General features: G+C 41.4%; 1 long non-coding RNA gene across 2 annotated transcripts in view; it reads left to right on the top strand.

Moving 5' to 3' along the window:
* LOC126764294 (uncharacterized) overlaps nucleotides 1–13,718 on the top strand; it is a 43,639-nt gene extending 29,921 nt beyond the window's left edge. Inside the window, exons 2-4 of one of the 2 annotated variants that reach the window (XR_007667900.1) lie at nucleotides 13,076–13,237; nucleotides 13,307–13,478; nucleotides 13,536–13,718. This is a non-coding gene — a long non-coding RNA (uncharacterized LOC126764294). Of the gene's footprint in view, nucleotides 1–12,966; nucleotides 13,238–13,306; nucleotides 13,479–13,535 lie in introns of both variants that reach the window. The other variant, XR_007667899.1, reaches the window with a different exon arrangement.
* The last annotated feature ends 3,486 nt before the right edge of the window (nucleotides 13,719–17,204 follow it).

The raw sequence follows: 17,204 nt of genomic DNA, 5'->3' as shown, positions 1-17,204 counted from the left end.
AAGACCCTCTCCGCGAGCTACAATTAAATCGAGCAATTATATAACAACTGATGGGTTGATGAGTACATTAGAAAGACGGTATGGTAGTAAGAACAAGCAGATCTTAGAAATCGAGTTGCAAAATCGCCACCAGAGAGCCAATAAGTTTTATACAGAGATTGAGAGGTTAGCTCACTTAACTTATGCGAAGACATGAAAATTCAGACCTTGGTTAATGTGATACGAGATGTCCAAAATTGTCGTTTGGAGAAATTGAAGATCACACCTGGGAAACCAATTACTTGAAAAAGTTGAAGAAAACACGCAACGGCAGAAAAAATGGTCATGCTGCACGCAACTGTAATCAGCCCAATAATTCAATTGGAGGTGAATGTAAAACTGAGGACGATCGATCAAATGTCACATTCAATCGTTAAACTAAAGAGAGCCAGCCGAAAAGAGTACATGCTGAAAGAGGTTCTTCAACGGAGCTGGTCCAATGCAGAGCCCGATGATGTGCTTCCTCTTCAAAAAAAAGAAATGGGCTACTAAGGGCACAAAGGGTCAACGGAGGGCATTTACACAGCTAACGACAAGATGGAGGCAGTTAAAGACTAGCCCACTCCCAAAAATCTATATGAATTTTGAAATTTCCATTGACTGTGTCATCATTATCAAGGATCGTTTCAAATTCTGCCAGCGTAGCTAATAGTCTACATGAACTCATGAAAGAGAACTGAGTTTTTGAGTGGAACAAAGAACGTAAAATGGACTTCCAAACTCTAAAGAATTGGATAAGTATTTTTTATTCGGATTCAAACGCATTCACTATTTCAAGTTTATGACTTAATGACAGTAGATTAATTTTCCGTTTTGACATAACGCAGAACAGAACTTTCCTTCGCAATTGATTAACTTTAAACTGAGTAAGTCCGACAAACAGGACGGTCTCTCATTTATAGAGTTTTCTCACTTATCTAGTTCTCACTTACAAAGGGTTGACTGTATTTTTATTGATAATTTGAATAAGTTATAGAAAATTTAAAACTTGTTATCGACTTGTTTATTTTCATTCAAGTGTAAATACATCTCTCAATAATGAAATATAAGATCTGTTCTGACCTGTCCGTTTTCAATTGAGAGATTTTTGTGACCATCACGTACTGAATTGCAGAATCGTCTTAAGTCACAAAAATTGTGTCTAATTTAAAATTTTAATTTTAGAGAATTGTGACTGTATTATAGCACAGAACTCCGGCATAAGCTTGTTTCTAACTGCTAACTATTCCTAGCTAACTAAGTTGCTGCTGAAACAGCGTTTCTTAACCCAACAAGAAAAAACAGCAGAAACTAGTTGAAGATAGTAGAAGTTGAGAGAGTAAAAAACTGACAGTGCAGTAGTTCCTGCTAGTGAAATTTATACTACCCAGCATTATTTTTTTCTTTAAAAAGTAGGGCACCTTGAAATGAATCACCCTTTATATTGTTGTGTCGTTATTCCAATTTGTACATACTAGCTTCATAATGTTGTAACGTGGCTTTTACCACCTTACAATAATTTACGTCAACACCATACCTCAACATAGAGCTTTCCACCATACGAACTAAACTTCACTGCATTCACTACGCACACAACTTACCTCACTACGATGATGAAAGCTGCTAGAGCTTTCCACCATACGTACTAACGCCCCATACGCATACAACTTACCTCGCTACGGTGACGAAAGCTGCGCTGTGCTGCTTTAAAAGCAAGCACTTCACTCCAAATGCGATCTTTTGCTCCAGCTCGCCGAACAGGACGATCAAATAATAGCAGTAAGCAGGCGGTTGGTATCGGTACGCGCAAAGGCTCGACCGTTACTATGAGGAGCACACCTGCGCTGCCTCGAACAGCGTCAGGACCGCTGCTTACGTACCGTATGGCACCGTTATTAAAACTAACGCGACTAACAGGCGACATGTAAGTGGAGTACAGTTGGGAGTTGATAGCTGGAGGCCAACGAAGACGGTTGGCTATTAACGAAATCTCTCCTACACAGAGGAGCCCGTCGTATACATCACCGTGCCAGTCGCAACAAGCGTCAACGCCTGGCTCATCAATTCCGTTCGTATACATCACCGTGCCAGTCGCAACAAGCGTCAACGCCTGGCTCATCAATTCCATTCTTAGTTTTCATCACCGTGCCAGCTTCAACAAGCGTCAACGCCTGGCTCATCAATTCCGTTCGTTTTCATCACCGTGCCAGCTTCAACAAGCGTCAACGCCTGGCTCGCCAATCTCGTTCGTTTTCATCACCACTGTACACATCACGTTGGTCTGGCTGTCCACATAAGGGGTGGGGTGTGGATACATCTTTACGAGGATAAAGCTCCTCTTTTTTTGCTAAGGGTTCGTGGGTCCCAAGGCTGACCCTGGAGCGGCTGAGCATACCTCAGCTATGGACGAAAACCCATTACAAATGGCGCCCGAGCAGGGACCTGACTTCGTGAGTGACAGTGAAAAACATGAAACAGTCACCAACGCTCATGAATCAGGTTCGCCACACCCCCTACACAATTTTAAGCATCGCAGTACTTCAGCGGAGAAGGCTCTAACGCTTGAGACAGATACGACGAGTTGGATCTATTGGCTAAAGAAGGAACGATTAGTCACCGAGTGCAGACGACACCACATCGCTGTCGAAGGGCGCACCGTAGCAGATCTCCGTAGCGAGCTGAGCGCCTGCATCCGTGCAAAGCGCCACAATAAATCCACGGAGGACCTAATAAAAGCTTTGGAAAGGGAAATGAAGGAGGAAGGTAACGCCACCATACTTGTTCCAACCACCACATTAAGAATCCCCAGCAAAGCGGCAGCAACACGTGACAACACCATATCGGCTGCAAAATTGCCAGATTTGGAGGTTATGAACTCCGTGCGGCGATGGAACATACGCTACAGCGGTCGCGAAAATTTACTTGACTTTTTAGAGCGATGCGAGGAACTCGCCGAGTGCTACTCTATAGCAAATAACCAGCTTCTTGCTACGATGCCGGAAATTTTGCAAGACAAAGCGCTGCAATGGTTTCGTGTAAAACGTAACGTCATGAACACGTGGGACGACTTTCGTTACGAGGCTGAACGGTTCTTTTTACCGAAACGACACCTTGCACATCTGGAAGAAACCATCCATCAGCGCAAGCAATTTCCCAGAGAGAAGGCAAAGGATTATGTGCTGGCTATCCAAACGCTTATTCGCCAGCACCCGAAACTTCGCGATGAAGATCACACCGAGCGTATATACGACGGTCTAAGGGTAGAATATCGCTTATATGTCCGTCAGAGCGATTTCAACAGCGTAGACGAACTACTCGAATTAACGGAAGAATTCGAATTGTTAAAAGGCGAGGAGACCAGGCAAGCAAGAAACACCAATCACTGTTTGACGGCGGTAAGGACTAACTATTGCAGCGAGAAAGTTTGTTGGCGATGTAAGCAGCCGGGACACCGAAGGCGCCAATGCCGCAACCAGCAGCGAATATTCTGCTCCCGCTGTGGACGCGACGGAATCATGTCGCGAGACTGCAATTGTCCCACACATGCGACAGTGCGAGCCACTCCGTCCAAACCCAGTACAACAGCACTCAAAGCAACGATTCCGTACCCATTACTGTCGCAGGCATGCAGATAGAAGCTCTGGTGGACACCGGAGCCACGCTCACGTACATCGGTAAAGAACTTCAACGCCATCTGGATAACCACAAAATCAAAGCCAGACGCCAGACACGTCGCATTCAGCTAGCTAACCAGACGTATATACCTAGCACGAAAATGTATCCTGTTACTATAGAGCTGGGTAACAAGTCTACGCACCTACTTGTATCAGCTCTACCGACGCTTTCGGAACATGTCATCTTAGACATGGATTTCCTGAGGAAGAGGGACCTGACTATCACCATCGATGGTCAACCCCTCACCGCTGCACGCCTAAGCACTCAGGCACCTACCGATCATCTTGCTACGCGACAGTATTCTCGACGATCACCGGCCCCAGCACAGTCACCGAACACATAATTCGTCTTAAACACGACCGGCCATTAAAGCAGAGGTATTATCCACGCAACCCAGCGATGCCTACCTGGACGACATCACTGTATTGGGAACCACTTTTGAAGAGCACTTAGACAACTTGCGAACGGTGTTCACGCGCTTCCAGCAAAACCAAATGCAGATCAACTTTGAAAAGTGTAAGTTCGTGCAGCAACGCCTCCATTACTCGGGCCATGTAGTCAGCACTGAGGGTATTCACACAGATCCGGCCAAAGTCGCAGGCATTAGCGATATGGCAGCGCCTACCACCATTAGAGAATTACGCCGCTTTCTAGGAGCAGCCTCGTGGTACCGACGTTTCGTAGCAGACTTTGCCACAATATCAGCACCGCTGAACCGCTTATTAAAGAAGAACCAGCGTTGGATATGGGGTTCCGAACAAGAAGAAGCATTCCAAGTCTTAAAGGAAAAACTAACTAGTGCACCCATCCTGGGTTGCCCCGACTTCGAGAGGCCCTTCCTTCTGCAGACCGACGCCAGCGGAGAAGAACTAGGCGTAGTGTTATTTCAGCGCTATTCTGACCAAGAACGGGTCGTAGCATACGCCAATCGCAGCTTGACGGAGTTGGAGAAGCGGTACTCTGCCACCGAACAGGAGTGCCTAGCCGTATTGTGGGGTATAAGGAAAATGCGACCATACCTGGAGGGCTATCATTTCACCGTAATCACCGACCATCATTCACTTAAATGGCTTCACACCCTGCAGAACCCATCCGGAAGACTTGCAAGGTGGGCACTAGAGCTACAGCAGTTTGACTTCGAAATAGAGTATCGTAAAGGTACCCTCAACGTAGTCGCCGATGCGCTATCCATATGCCCACTGAAAGACCAAGGAGGCGATGCGGAACTTTTGCATGCCGTCCATGATCAACCGGATAGATGGTATGAAAGACGTATGCGCCAGGTACGCGATCAACCGAAGAAACACCCCGATTACCAACTTATCGATGGCCGGCTCTTTCGACACGTCGCCCCACGCAATAAGCTATCCAGGTCACCATGCTGGAAACTATGCGTACTATTGGCCTGGGATGCATAGGGATGCACTCAGATATGTTCGTCGATGCCAACAATGTGCCGAAAATAAGACCAAGGCCGACCTGCCGGGATGATGGCCCCCATGCAATGCTCACGATCATGGGAAGTTGTAACGGCGGATTTTGTAGATCACAACACGACTCGACAAAAACATCAGCAGCTGAGATAAACTTCGGGTACACACCGGCTACACCAAAACAAATCCGTAAAGAAGGGAACGTGCCTAACGAAGAAGCCACCACCGCGCCGACACTCACCGAGCTTTGGCAAGAAATTTCTCGCAACTTGTCTAATGCAGCAAAACGCCAGAAGAAATACTACGATTTGCGCAGACGACCATGGAAGCCACTTATCGGCGAGAAAGTACTCAAAAGAGATCATCCGCTCTCTTCCGCAGTAAACAGCTTTGCACAGAAGCTTGCTCCGAAATACTCTGGCCCGTATATCGTCAGAAAATTCAAGTCGACCAGTACAGTCGAACTCGTGAATCCTAACGCACCAGGTGGGCGTACCATCCATGTGCATCTGCAAGATCTAAAACAGTTGCCAACCGAATTCTAAACTTGAGTAGCTGCTAGCGCACTCTCTACCGATCTTACGGACTCTAGCTCCGAGCCACTTAGCACGAATGTAACGCAACAGCAGACATTGCCAACACTAATCGAAGCGTCTGTTTGCTCATCTCTTTTCAGATAATCAAAATGAAGCGCTCCAAGTGAACGCTATTCTACCGAGGCCGACGGTTGGCCCTAAAAAACCTAGAAGGCGATCTAGTATTTGTGCGTTACGCTAGTAGACGATGCGTCCTGAATTTGTATGATCTCACACCCGCTCCCCATTCACGGCATACGCCAACTAGGACAGCCAGCCAGCCAGCCTCCAGCCGAACCATCGTGGGATATCGAAACCGCTCCTTCCACCTGCCGCCAGCGAAGTATCATTGTCCGAAATGAGGGGGGGACTGTAACGTGGCTTTTACCACCTTACAATAATTTACGTCAAAACCATACCTCAACATAGAGCTTTCCACCATACGTACTAAACTTCACCGCATTGACTACGCACACAACTTACCTCACTACGATGATGAAAGCTGCTAGAGCTTTCCACCATACGTACTAACGCACCATACGCATACAACTTACCTCGCTACGGTGACGAAAGCTGCGCGATGCTGCTATAAAAGCAAGCACTTCACTCCAAATGCGATCTTTTGCTCCAGCTCGCCGAACAGGACGATCAAATAATAGCAGTAAGCAGGAGGTTGGTATCGGTACGCGCAAAGGCTCGACCGTTACTATGAGGAGCACACCTGCGCTGCCTTGAACAGCGTCAGGACCGCTGCTTACGTACCGTATGGCACCGTTATTAAAACTAACGCGACTAACAGGCGACATGTAAGTGGAGTACAGTTGGGAGTTGATAGCTGGAGGCCAACGAAGACGGTTGGCTATTAACGAAATCTCTCCTACACAGAGGAGCCCGTCGTATACATCACCGTGCCAGTCGCAATAAGCGTCAACGCCTGGCTCATCAATTCCGTTCGTATACATCACCGTGCCAGTCGCAACAAGCGTCAACGCCTGGCTCATCAATTCCGTTCGTTTCCATCACAGTGCCAGTCGCAACAAGCGTCAACGTCTGGCTCATCAATTCCGTTCGTATACATCACCGTGCCAGTCGCAACAAGCGTCAACGCCTGGCTCATCAATTCCATTCTTAGTTTTCGTCACCGTGCCAGCTTCAACAAGCGTCAACGCCTGGCTCATCAATTCCGTTCGTTTTCATCACCGTGCCAGCTTCAACGAGCGTCAACGCCTGGCTTGCAAATCTCGTTCGTTTTCATCACCACTGTACACATCACGCTGGTCTGGCTGTCCACATAAGGGGTGGGGTGTGGATACAACTTTACGAGGATAAAGCTCGTCTTTTTTTGCTAAGGGTTCGTGAGTCCCAAGGCTGACCCTGGAGCGGCTGAGCATACCTCAGCTATGGACGAAAACCCATTACAATGTCAAAACCGGTAGTTTCGTTTTGTTCTTATGATTCAAAAATTTCAACTAATGGAAAATATTTTGGACATTATGGCTAAAGACTTTTTTTGTAAGAGCAGGCACGCTTTATCGACACAACCTTTTAGAATTTAACCGTGCCAGTTTCCGCTGGTTTTTCGGTTCTCTGCCCTCTCGGTATTTCTCTATTTGGAAGAGTAACTGTTAATATTCTTCTTCCTAATAGCTAGCAGATACTAAGGTACAAAGCCTTTACTAATTTCGAAAATTTTTAACGAAATCATATTCATAAAGCTAAGGGTTGGTTGCGACGACCAAATCAGGTAATCCCAAAATCCCCACAATTGGGAGGAACATAGAGTTAATACAAATGTTAATGAAGGGTAAGTGAAAAATTCTAATTTACAAATATCAGCAATAAAAAAATATAACAAAATATGTCTAATGTTCCACATTTCTTCCAAGTTATGAAGTAAATAAAAAACATTGCGAAAACAATCAAGAACCTCAGCTATTCTGCAATTCCTAAGCATGGAAAAGAGCCTAACAACCTTTCGACCTAAAAAATATCAAAAGGCAGATGTTTGTCTTTTTATTTTCCACATCATGGAATAGTTAGGCCAGATAAAATAACAGCAAGGGTACGAGTGGTTTCAGTGGCTCAAAGAATCAATTGCGCACTTCATTTAGCCGTTAGGAGATTGCATGAACAGGCAAAAATCTGTGAAACAAATTTTCCTTTAGCAACTTCTGTGCTCCAATAACATACGTATACGATGTTTTATCAGCTAGCCACAGTTTTTTATTAGGGTGGTAATCACTATTTTAAGTGGTCAAAGCACCAAATTCAACCGGGTTCACTCTAAAGGAGATAACTATTTAATAATTTGAAAAAAAAACACAAAACAAACTTTCTTAGATTAGAAAAAGGAATTCAATGAAATGCGATAACAGATTAACTCTTGTCAATGTGCTCAATGTACGTCAACACCAAAAGACAAATACTCTCGACCTAACAGGATAGCTTTCGCCAATAATGATACAACCAAAAATGCACACTCAAGATTTGTTATAAAATGGCACTGAATGGAATGAGCAAGTAAAACGAATTCGTTTAAAAAAATGAGCTCAATTTGCCAATAATCACAATACTGTGATTTGTGAGAGGGTTTCTTACTTCTTCACGACTAAGCGGCAGGGGCGATTTTAATAAAATTAAGCATGGAGTTAGCAGACAATCTGTATTAACACATAGCTTACTTTAAAGTGAAAATAGGTAGTCCTATATTTTAATATAATTATTTTAAGAAATATTCCGGTAAAAAGCAAGCACTATTTAGTACTTGTTGTTTAATGTACTTCGTTATTTGTTTAAGTAGTCGTACTCCAAATTAATCAAATTCAAATAATTAATATATTATGTTGGCTTTTATAATTAAAATAACTAAATATTAAACAATAAAATTATATTCATATTTTTCTTAATTTAAATATTTATATGTGCAAAAAAATATTTCAATACAAGTACATATCCATTTATTTGTAAATCAAATATCATCGAATTTTTTAATACGTAAATTGGATACCCTTATGGACACGATGAGGAATTGACGCCACCAGGTTTTTTAGCACGCATATATGATATTTACCCCATTCGGCCAAAATTGGATGCCAATCCAGCAATATAATTTTCTGGGAGTTAAAGAACAACTTTGCCTTCTTCGCTGCATGGATCGGTGCATTGAAAAATTCGTTCATCACCATGTAAATTACCAGCAAAACTAAAGAGTTCGTTTCCCAACAAATCAGTGCTCATTATATTCATTTTGCTTGGCTCAAAGCATATTCTGGACTTGCCTTTTGATGAAAATGCTGTCCATACTATGCGTGATTCCCCTCCATCATGCCAATTACCAGCAAAATCAAGGAGTTCGTTTAACAACAAATCAGGGTAGATAGGATTGGATCCTTCTCCAACTGGTCTTTCTTCTGCTGGCCCCGGCGGATTCTGCGTCGAATATCTCGTATAGCTCATCGTTCCATCTACTGCGGTATTATTGGTTGCGTGCAATATGTATAACCGTTGGTGAATGATGTCGATTTGGGTACAGGTATCCATTGGTATGACGGTATTATGATAGGTGTTTTGCTATTACCTTCTGCGTTTGATCTTGGTTTGAGTTTGGTAATATGACATCTTATGGTATTTATGTTTGACTTTACCATAATCATAATTTTTCCAATGGGACATTGTTCGAACTGAACGACCATGGAGAAGTTCAGCAGGGGTTTTCCTATTAGAAATTTTTGATTACGACGCATCTAATGGATCGACTTCGTTGATATGTCACGAATGGAATGGCGAATGAGTGTATCAGCATGTAAGCCACAAAGAATCGATTATCGGGCCAACAAAGGCAATATGGACGCGTTTCCCTTGTGCTTTTGCTTCCGGCTAACTAAGTTATTGACAGCTGGTTATTGGGAGCTGGATTGTCAACATTAGAGATTTTATATTGACGTGTCACTTTTGCTATGACATCATCGATATAAGGCCACCAAACGCGATGTCGTGCTAATTGCTTCATTCATACTGTTTCCCAATGTCCATCATGCAAGAGTCCAAGAATATTTTGCTATAATGATTTTGAAATAACAAAATTTTTTACGTCTACGTGTAAGCAGAGAATATCTTTTTAAAGAGTTAAAGATAATCTCCGATGAATAAAATATAAATTTTTCTTTATGCATTTGATACCGTTCCGGTATTGTGATTACTTGTTCTACTCGTTTTATATCATGTTCCGACTTCTTCTTGTTTACTGCCGTAGAAGCCGCTTACGCGGTTATAGCCGAGTTAATAACAGCGCGCCAGTCGTTTCTTCTTTTCGAAAAGGTGGCGCCAATTGGAGATTCCAAGCGAATCCCAGTTCTTCTCCACTTGGTCTCTTCAATGGAGTGGAGGTGTTCCTCTTTCTTTGCTTCCCCCGACGGGTACTGCGTCGAATACTTTCAGAGCTGGCGGTTTTCGTCCAATCGGACGACATGACCTAGCCAGCGTTAATTCGCTGAACTATGCCAATGTCGTCGTATATATCGTACAGCTCATCGTTCCATCGAATATGATATTCGCCGTGGCCATTGCGCAACGCTTGTCCTCGTTCACTACCAGACTTTTTTGCTTTCTTATCCGGTCTGTAGAAAGCAGAACAGCGAACCAGTTGTTAAGGCCAATGATATCAATATTTTCAACACGCCTTGTTTGAAACCTCGTTTGGTATCAAATGGCTCGGAGAGGTCTTTCCCGATCCTGACAGAGCTTTTGGTATTGCGGGGATATCAAATTCAGACATCGCGGCATAAAAGCACATCCTTTTCATGCTGTCAAAAACTGCTTTGAAATCGATGAAGAGGTGGTGCGTGTGTATTCTCTTTTTAGGGGTCATTTCCAGGATTTGGTGCATGGTGAATATCTGGTCAGTTGTTGATTTACCAGGTATAAAGCCAAACAGATAAGGTCCAATCAGTTTGTTGGCGGTGGCCTTTAATCTTTCACACAATATGCTAGATAGAACCTTATACGCGATGTTGAGAAGGCTTATTCCACGGTAGTTGGCGTAGATTGTGGGGTCTCCCTTTTTTGTGGATTGAGCAGAGCACACTCAAATTCAAATCATTGGGCATGTTTTCGTCCGACCATATTCTATAAAGAACTTGTTCTTCGCCACCGTGTTTGAATAGCTCGACCGGCGATCCATCGGCCTGCGCCGCTTTGTCGTTCTTCAGACGGGTAATTGCTATTCGAACTTCTTCATAGTGGGGCAATTGAGCGTCTGCTCCATCGTCATAGGTGGGGAAATCGGGCTCACCTTCTCCTGGGGTTATACTTTTAGTGCCATTCAGCAGGCTGGAGAAGTGTTCCACCTTCAGGGTGCTGCAAGAGTATGCTCCGGTTTTGAAACCTTCTGTTATTCGCCGAATCTTTTCGTAGTTGATAATATGCATACATATGAAGGACATACAACAAACAAATAAAAGCGTAAAAAAACATTCCATAAACGTTTTTCATTTCATTGTGAATTATGGAACCTATTTCAATACACTTAAAACTTACCCACAAATTTTTGAAGCCGCCTACTGCTTGGTGATTCAATTATCTGCTTTAATTGCCTAAAATAATAAGTAATATTTAATAATGTACGTTTTTTCATAATTTTTATTTTGTTTTTATTGTGCGTATAAATATATACGACCAACAGATATCATGGCGCTGGACAATTTCTCATAAATATGAAGGTTTTGTCTTGAGGAGCGAAGCTGTGGCATTTTCTCTTGCCAAAGTTGTGTCAGATGTTTTTTCACTTTGACAGTTTGTAGTGCCAAAATCAGCTGTAATTAAACAAATACGACCAACAGATGGCGCAAAATCAGTGATGCGCAGGAAGGTTTAGAGTGGCTCAATTCGGTGAAGTGGTTTTGAAGTGTCATTTTTGCGTGGCTCAATTCGGTGAAGTGGTTTTGAAGTGTCATTTTTGCATGGCGAAATCTTGTAAAATGCAGTGGTTTAGTGAGTTAAACTGCTCACCAGCCTAACCTCACGGATTAGTGTCGGTCGAAACATGATATTACATGTTTTTGCAATGACTGTGCGGTTATAATAATGTCATCCAAATATTTTCCACGTCCTTTTATGTCATTAAGGAGTGGTTCAAGATAGCGCTGGAAAATTGCGGGTTCGGTGGCAATACCATAAGAAGTCGTTGATACTGGAACAATCCTAAAGGTGTATTGACTACCATTACTTGTTTGGAATCTTCATCCAACTCCATCTATCAATAAGCAGCTTTTGAATCTAATTTCGAAAAATGTACAGTGTACAGTGTCGTATAGCATGCAAAAGTGACTCATATTGGCAATGGATATTGCTCAATATAAAATTGTGACTTAATTGCTGTTTTAAAATCACCGCATATTCTTACCGACCCATTTGACCTTGGTGCTAAGGCAATTGTTGACGCCAAGTTACTGATTTTATAAAATGTTGGTGTGGCAATGGCCTGCATTGCTTAAACATTTTTTATCACGCCAGCATTTAATTGTCAAAAATTGTTTCGAATTTACTGTAGAAATCTTCAATTTGTTTGATATATTCACCTCTATCAACTACGTTTGTCAATTTGTGTAATTTCTTTGAAGACATCTAGCCCAAATAGATCGTTACCATTTTCTATATTTGCAACTCTTACAGTAATGCGTTTTTGCTTATTTCCACTTTGTTTTATTGAGCAATTCACCCAATATTGGAATAGACTGCTGTCCAAATGCATATACATATATATATGTTTTCGGGCTATTCAATATATTATATGTCTGTAAATTGATTATTAAAACGGTTGCCTCGACACTTTTATTTTCTTCAACTTGTACTATGCCAGTTACAATGTTTACTGCATCCAATGTACTAACATGTTGTTAATTTTTTGTTTGTTTAGATTCCACTTTCGCGGTGAAATCGTTGTGTGTTTACTGATACATCCGCTCTGAATTGACAAACAAACTGCAGCAATGTACCCTTTTTTGGCACATTTATGTAACGATATGTCGTTTTACGAATTGTACTCTATTGTGCGAAAAGCCGTAAAAGAACACGACTTAAGTTTCACTAGTTTCATTACGTTTTCATTTATCTTCTGTTCTCTTTTCATCTGTTTTTGACCTTTTGACCTTCAATGGTTGTTACTGTTAACTATTTGTTGTTGTTTCGTTTGAGACTAGTCTGCAATGAAATCTATTTATTTCTAATTGAGTAATATCAGTCTCTAATTTACTATTACCTTAAAACAGGTAAAAAAAACAAAGAGTGCAATAATAGAGGATGCAATTGGCTTAATATCATAATGAAAAAAAACGAGAAATTTTGCAATAATGGATATGGCACTTTGATTTATCTTAGCTACACCCGTAGGCGCTTTTGTGCAACAAGGAAGATCCCTTTTGATGTGAGGAAATTACGTTTAAGAATTGTTTTTTTTCGATTTCCGAAATCTTTGTGCTGGAACCTCATCCAACAACTGAAGCGGTATGACCAACAACCTCGATTCCCTTTGACCTTCGGGTGAGTTAAATTTTAACTTGAAAGGAACAGTATGTCTTCATGCAATCATATTTCTGTTGTTTATTTCAGTTCTCTATTCTTTAAGCAATGCGCATGCCAGTGTTGCGTGGGAAATGGATATTGGCTCTGATGAGCTAATTCAGCATTTTCCGTAGCATTGAACAAATTTGTAAATTTATGGTGGACCGTAAACATGCCGAAGAGCGGTTTCCTAATTCTGTTGATGAATGCAATAGGATGGGTAATTTCTAGTCCAATTTTAAAGAAAAAAAATCGCTCTGCAACAATTTTATTTCAGATTATATTCGAAATTTGGAATTAAGGGTCTAATTGGAGCATGTCATGTTGCCATAATTTCACCTGCTTTGTCAACCACAGTTGTGCTACATGATTACATGAATAGAAAAGGGTATTATAGCATTAATGTTGAATGGTTAAGTATTATATTTACTAAGTAATTAATAAATAATTTTTTCGAGAGGTTTGTGACAATGCACTAATTTTTCGGCACGTTAATGCAAAATTTTTCGTCTCTTTCCATGACTAGGGTATATGGACAACTTCGCCAGCAATGATAAAGGTTATAACAGAACATTCTTATGGAGCCTTTAAATGGCTTTTGGGTGATTCAGCATATCCATTATAGCCATGGCTTCTTACACCGGTGACAAATCCTGAAACACCAAATTAACCAAATTTCAATATTAAGCGTATAAGAGCAAGAAACACGATCGAAAGAACATTTGGAGTTTTAAAATCACGTTTCCTTGATTTCAAAAGAACGTACATAGCAGTACAAACGTTCAAAAGATGCCTTATTTGTTTACACATGTGCAATTTTTCACAATATATTAAAAAAACGTGGCATTTTTATAGATGAAACCGAAATATTGCCAAAAGGATTACCTCCTGAAGATGTGGGAACAATCTCTGAAGTCCATTCTGGCCAGTATTACTTTCGGGGCTGAGCATCTCGTCAAAGTTGCATTAACTTCTTCTTCTTCTTCTTCTTAATTGGCGTAGACACCGCTTACGCGATTATAGCCGAGTTAACAACAGCGCGCCAATCGTTTCTTCTTTTCGCTACGTGGTGCCAATTGGATATTCCAAGCGAAGCCAGGTCCTTCTCCACTTGGTCCTTCCAACGGAGTGGAGGTCTTCCTCTTCCTCTGCTTCCCCCGGCGGGTACTGCATCGAATACTTTCAGAGCTGGAGTGTTTTCATCCATCCGGACAACATGACCTAGCCAGCGTAGCCGCTGTCTTTAAATTCGCTGAACTATGTCAATGTCGTCGTATATCTCGTACAGCTCATCGTTCCATCGAATGCGATATTCGCCGTGGCCAACGCGCAAAGGATCAGCTCACAGAATTTTTCTCTCGAAAACTCGTAACGTCGACTCGTCGGTTGCTGTCATCGCCCAAGCCTCTGCACCAAATAGCAGGACGTGAATTATGAGCGACTTATAGAGTTTAGCTTTTGTTTGTCGAGAGAGGACTTTACTTTTCAATTGCCTTCTCAGTCCGAAGTAACACCTGTTGGCAAGAGCAATCCTGCGTTGGATTTCCAGGCTGACATTGTTGGTGGTGTTAATGCTGGTTCCTAAGTAGACGAAATTATCTACAACTTCAAAGTTATGACTGTTAACAGTGACGTGAGAGCCAAGTCGCGATTGCGACGACTGTTTGTTTGATAACAGGAGATATTTCGTTTTGCCCTCGTTCACTGCCAGACCCATTTTCTGTGCTTTCTTGTCAAGACTGGAGAAGCAGAACTAACGGCGCGGCATACGCCAGCAGCTGTACACTCTTATAGAAGATGGTACCTTCTCTATTTAGTTCTGCAGCTGGAACTATTTTCAACTACATAGTTGCATTAACTCTTTAAATAATTAAAATTCTACCAACATTTATTTTTGCTTCATTACACTTTATTTATATTATTTATTAATCTAAAAACACAACATTAAAATTAAAACAAACATTAAAGATAAAATCAAAAAAAAAATATGTACGTAAAATCATTTTTAATTATATTCTCCGGTTTTTGTGTTCGGAGCCGGAAAAACTTTCTCTTCCTCACCCTTTTCTTTCATCAGAGTCAGTTTTTTAACATCTCGTCCATCTCGGAGTAATCGTTGGACGCGACCAAATCGACAATAAAATATTTTATATTCTGCACACTAGTAAATTTGATCTCTTACCTCAGTACCAATGGTTAGTACATCAGCCAACCCATCAACCATGATTGACCCCAATGCATCCAACGCCATCTGCTCCGTTTCAGAGAGCTCAATTGTTGAGCTGGGACCGGCACCTGTCACCAGTTGGGTTTGGGTTGACCCATTAAGGTCATTTAGTTGTACAAAGAGTTCCACCTAAAGCTTCTGAACATATTCGGTCGCAATGGGTCGTTTTTGTAGCTTTATTTCAGGGTGAATCCGTATAAAGTTTAAGTAGCACTCGATCTGCTCCTTCGACGTGCGCAACGTCTTATTATAATTTGTTAAAACAAGACACATTATACATATGTACATACATACATAATAATCATAAAATAATGAAATTTGTATTATTTACAATTACTTATGTACCTTCCTTTTCCATTGTGCTCAAATGTAAGGAAGAGTACATGTGTTAATCGATTATTATATTAGAGACGTTGAAAAACTTGGCCTTGATGCGGATTGTGGTTAGATGTTCATCCACCGGGGTAAACGCCAAGCCTCGGCGACGGAGTCTTTTCCCACCACGAATTTGCGCTCTTTTATATGGTCACTGTAGTAAATGCCAGGCTTTTAGTCCTGATCCCGTCCATTGCATTTCTTGGGCGGCGGTGATGTCAGCCTGCATCAGCCAGCTTACCAATTAAGGGACCGGACATTCCAGGTGCATGTTCTTTAATAATAAACCTTAATACGTTTGCAGTGGTCGTCATCAAAAAGGAGGTATCTCATCTGAGGCTGTTTTGTTCTTTTGATTTAGGGTCTCATATAATTATTTTATTATTATTAAGTTACTACTTACCACGAAAACAGTGCGAGCGAGAACTTTTTAAATAATTATTTAACCATGAAGTAATTATAAGAAAAAATGTATACAAATACAATATGTTTGCCGTACCGTTAGCAGAACACAAGTTATAGAGAAAAACAATTTTCCAGATATGAATAATTATTTGACTGATTCAAATAGGCGTGTTAGTAGTATTGATACTTTAGCTACAAGTTTTATAGCTATTTTTATTAATATTTTGTAAACATTTCTAGGACTTGAATATTTATGACATTTCGTATAACTAGTTATGACTTGCAAACGTAAATCAAATCTTTCACAGAGCTCAAACCATGAAAATTGTTAGAATGCAAAAATCAACTTATTATGCAGAAGACAGAGCTACAGACATTTTACCACATGCTGATACTTAGCGCTTAGCGGTCCACTCAACCACCTAATGAAACAATTTCTCGACGCCGATTGAACTAATGACTAATCAGCGTACTTCTGAGACAATAGATGAGACAAATGCACGACGACTCGCAGTCGCTCAGCGTCAAGCGGAGTGTCAGCAAATATTTATCAGAAGTTCTTCGGGGCATTTTAAACATATGATGAACATGACGTGACATTTGATTACAGTAGCCATAGGCTCATTAAAATTTGGAATGAAGAAAAGTGGAAATTTGTTGCTCTGGGGGCTAAGTAGCCATTTCTATTTTAGAAAAGTCCTTGAAACTCTTAAAAGCGTTATTTACATATTATGATGCCCTACAGGATACCACTTTAATATTCCTCAAACCAGCGTAAATAAAAAAGTAACCTGCTAGTAGCACACTACTGTCCCAATTCTTCGTGGATATCTATTAAAAGATGGAGAGCGAGCTTATGCGCTACTTAGCTCTGAATCACAGCACGTTGCGCGCCGAGAGCAACGTACACTACCAATACATAATTCCGAATGACGGCAA

This window comes from Bactrocera neohumeralis, unplaced genomic scaffold, assembly GCF_024586455.1.
Source record: "Bactrocera neohumeralis isolate Rockhampton unplaced genomic scaffold, APGP_CSIRO_Bneo_wtdbg2-racon-allhic-juicebox.fasta_v2 cluster09, whole genome shotgun sequence".
NCBI lineage: Eukaryota > Metazoa > Arthropoda > Insecta > Diptera > Tephritidae > Bactrocera > Bactrocera neohumeralis.
Note: the sequence above shows the minus strand (reverse complement) of the source record. Positions and strands in the feature narration are given on the sequence as shown.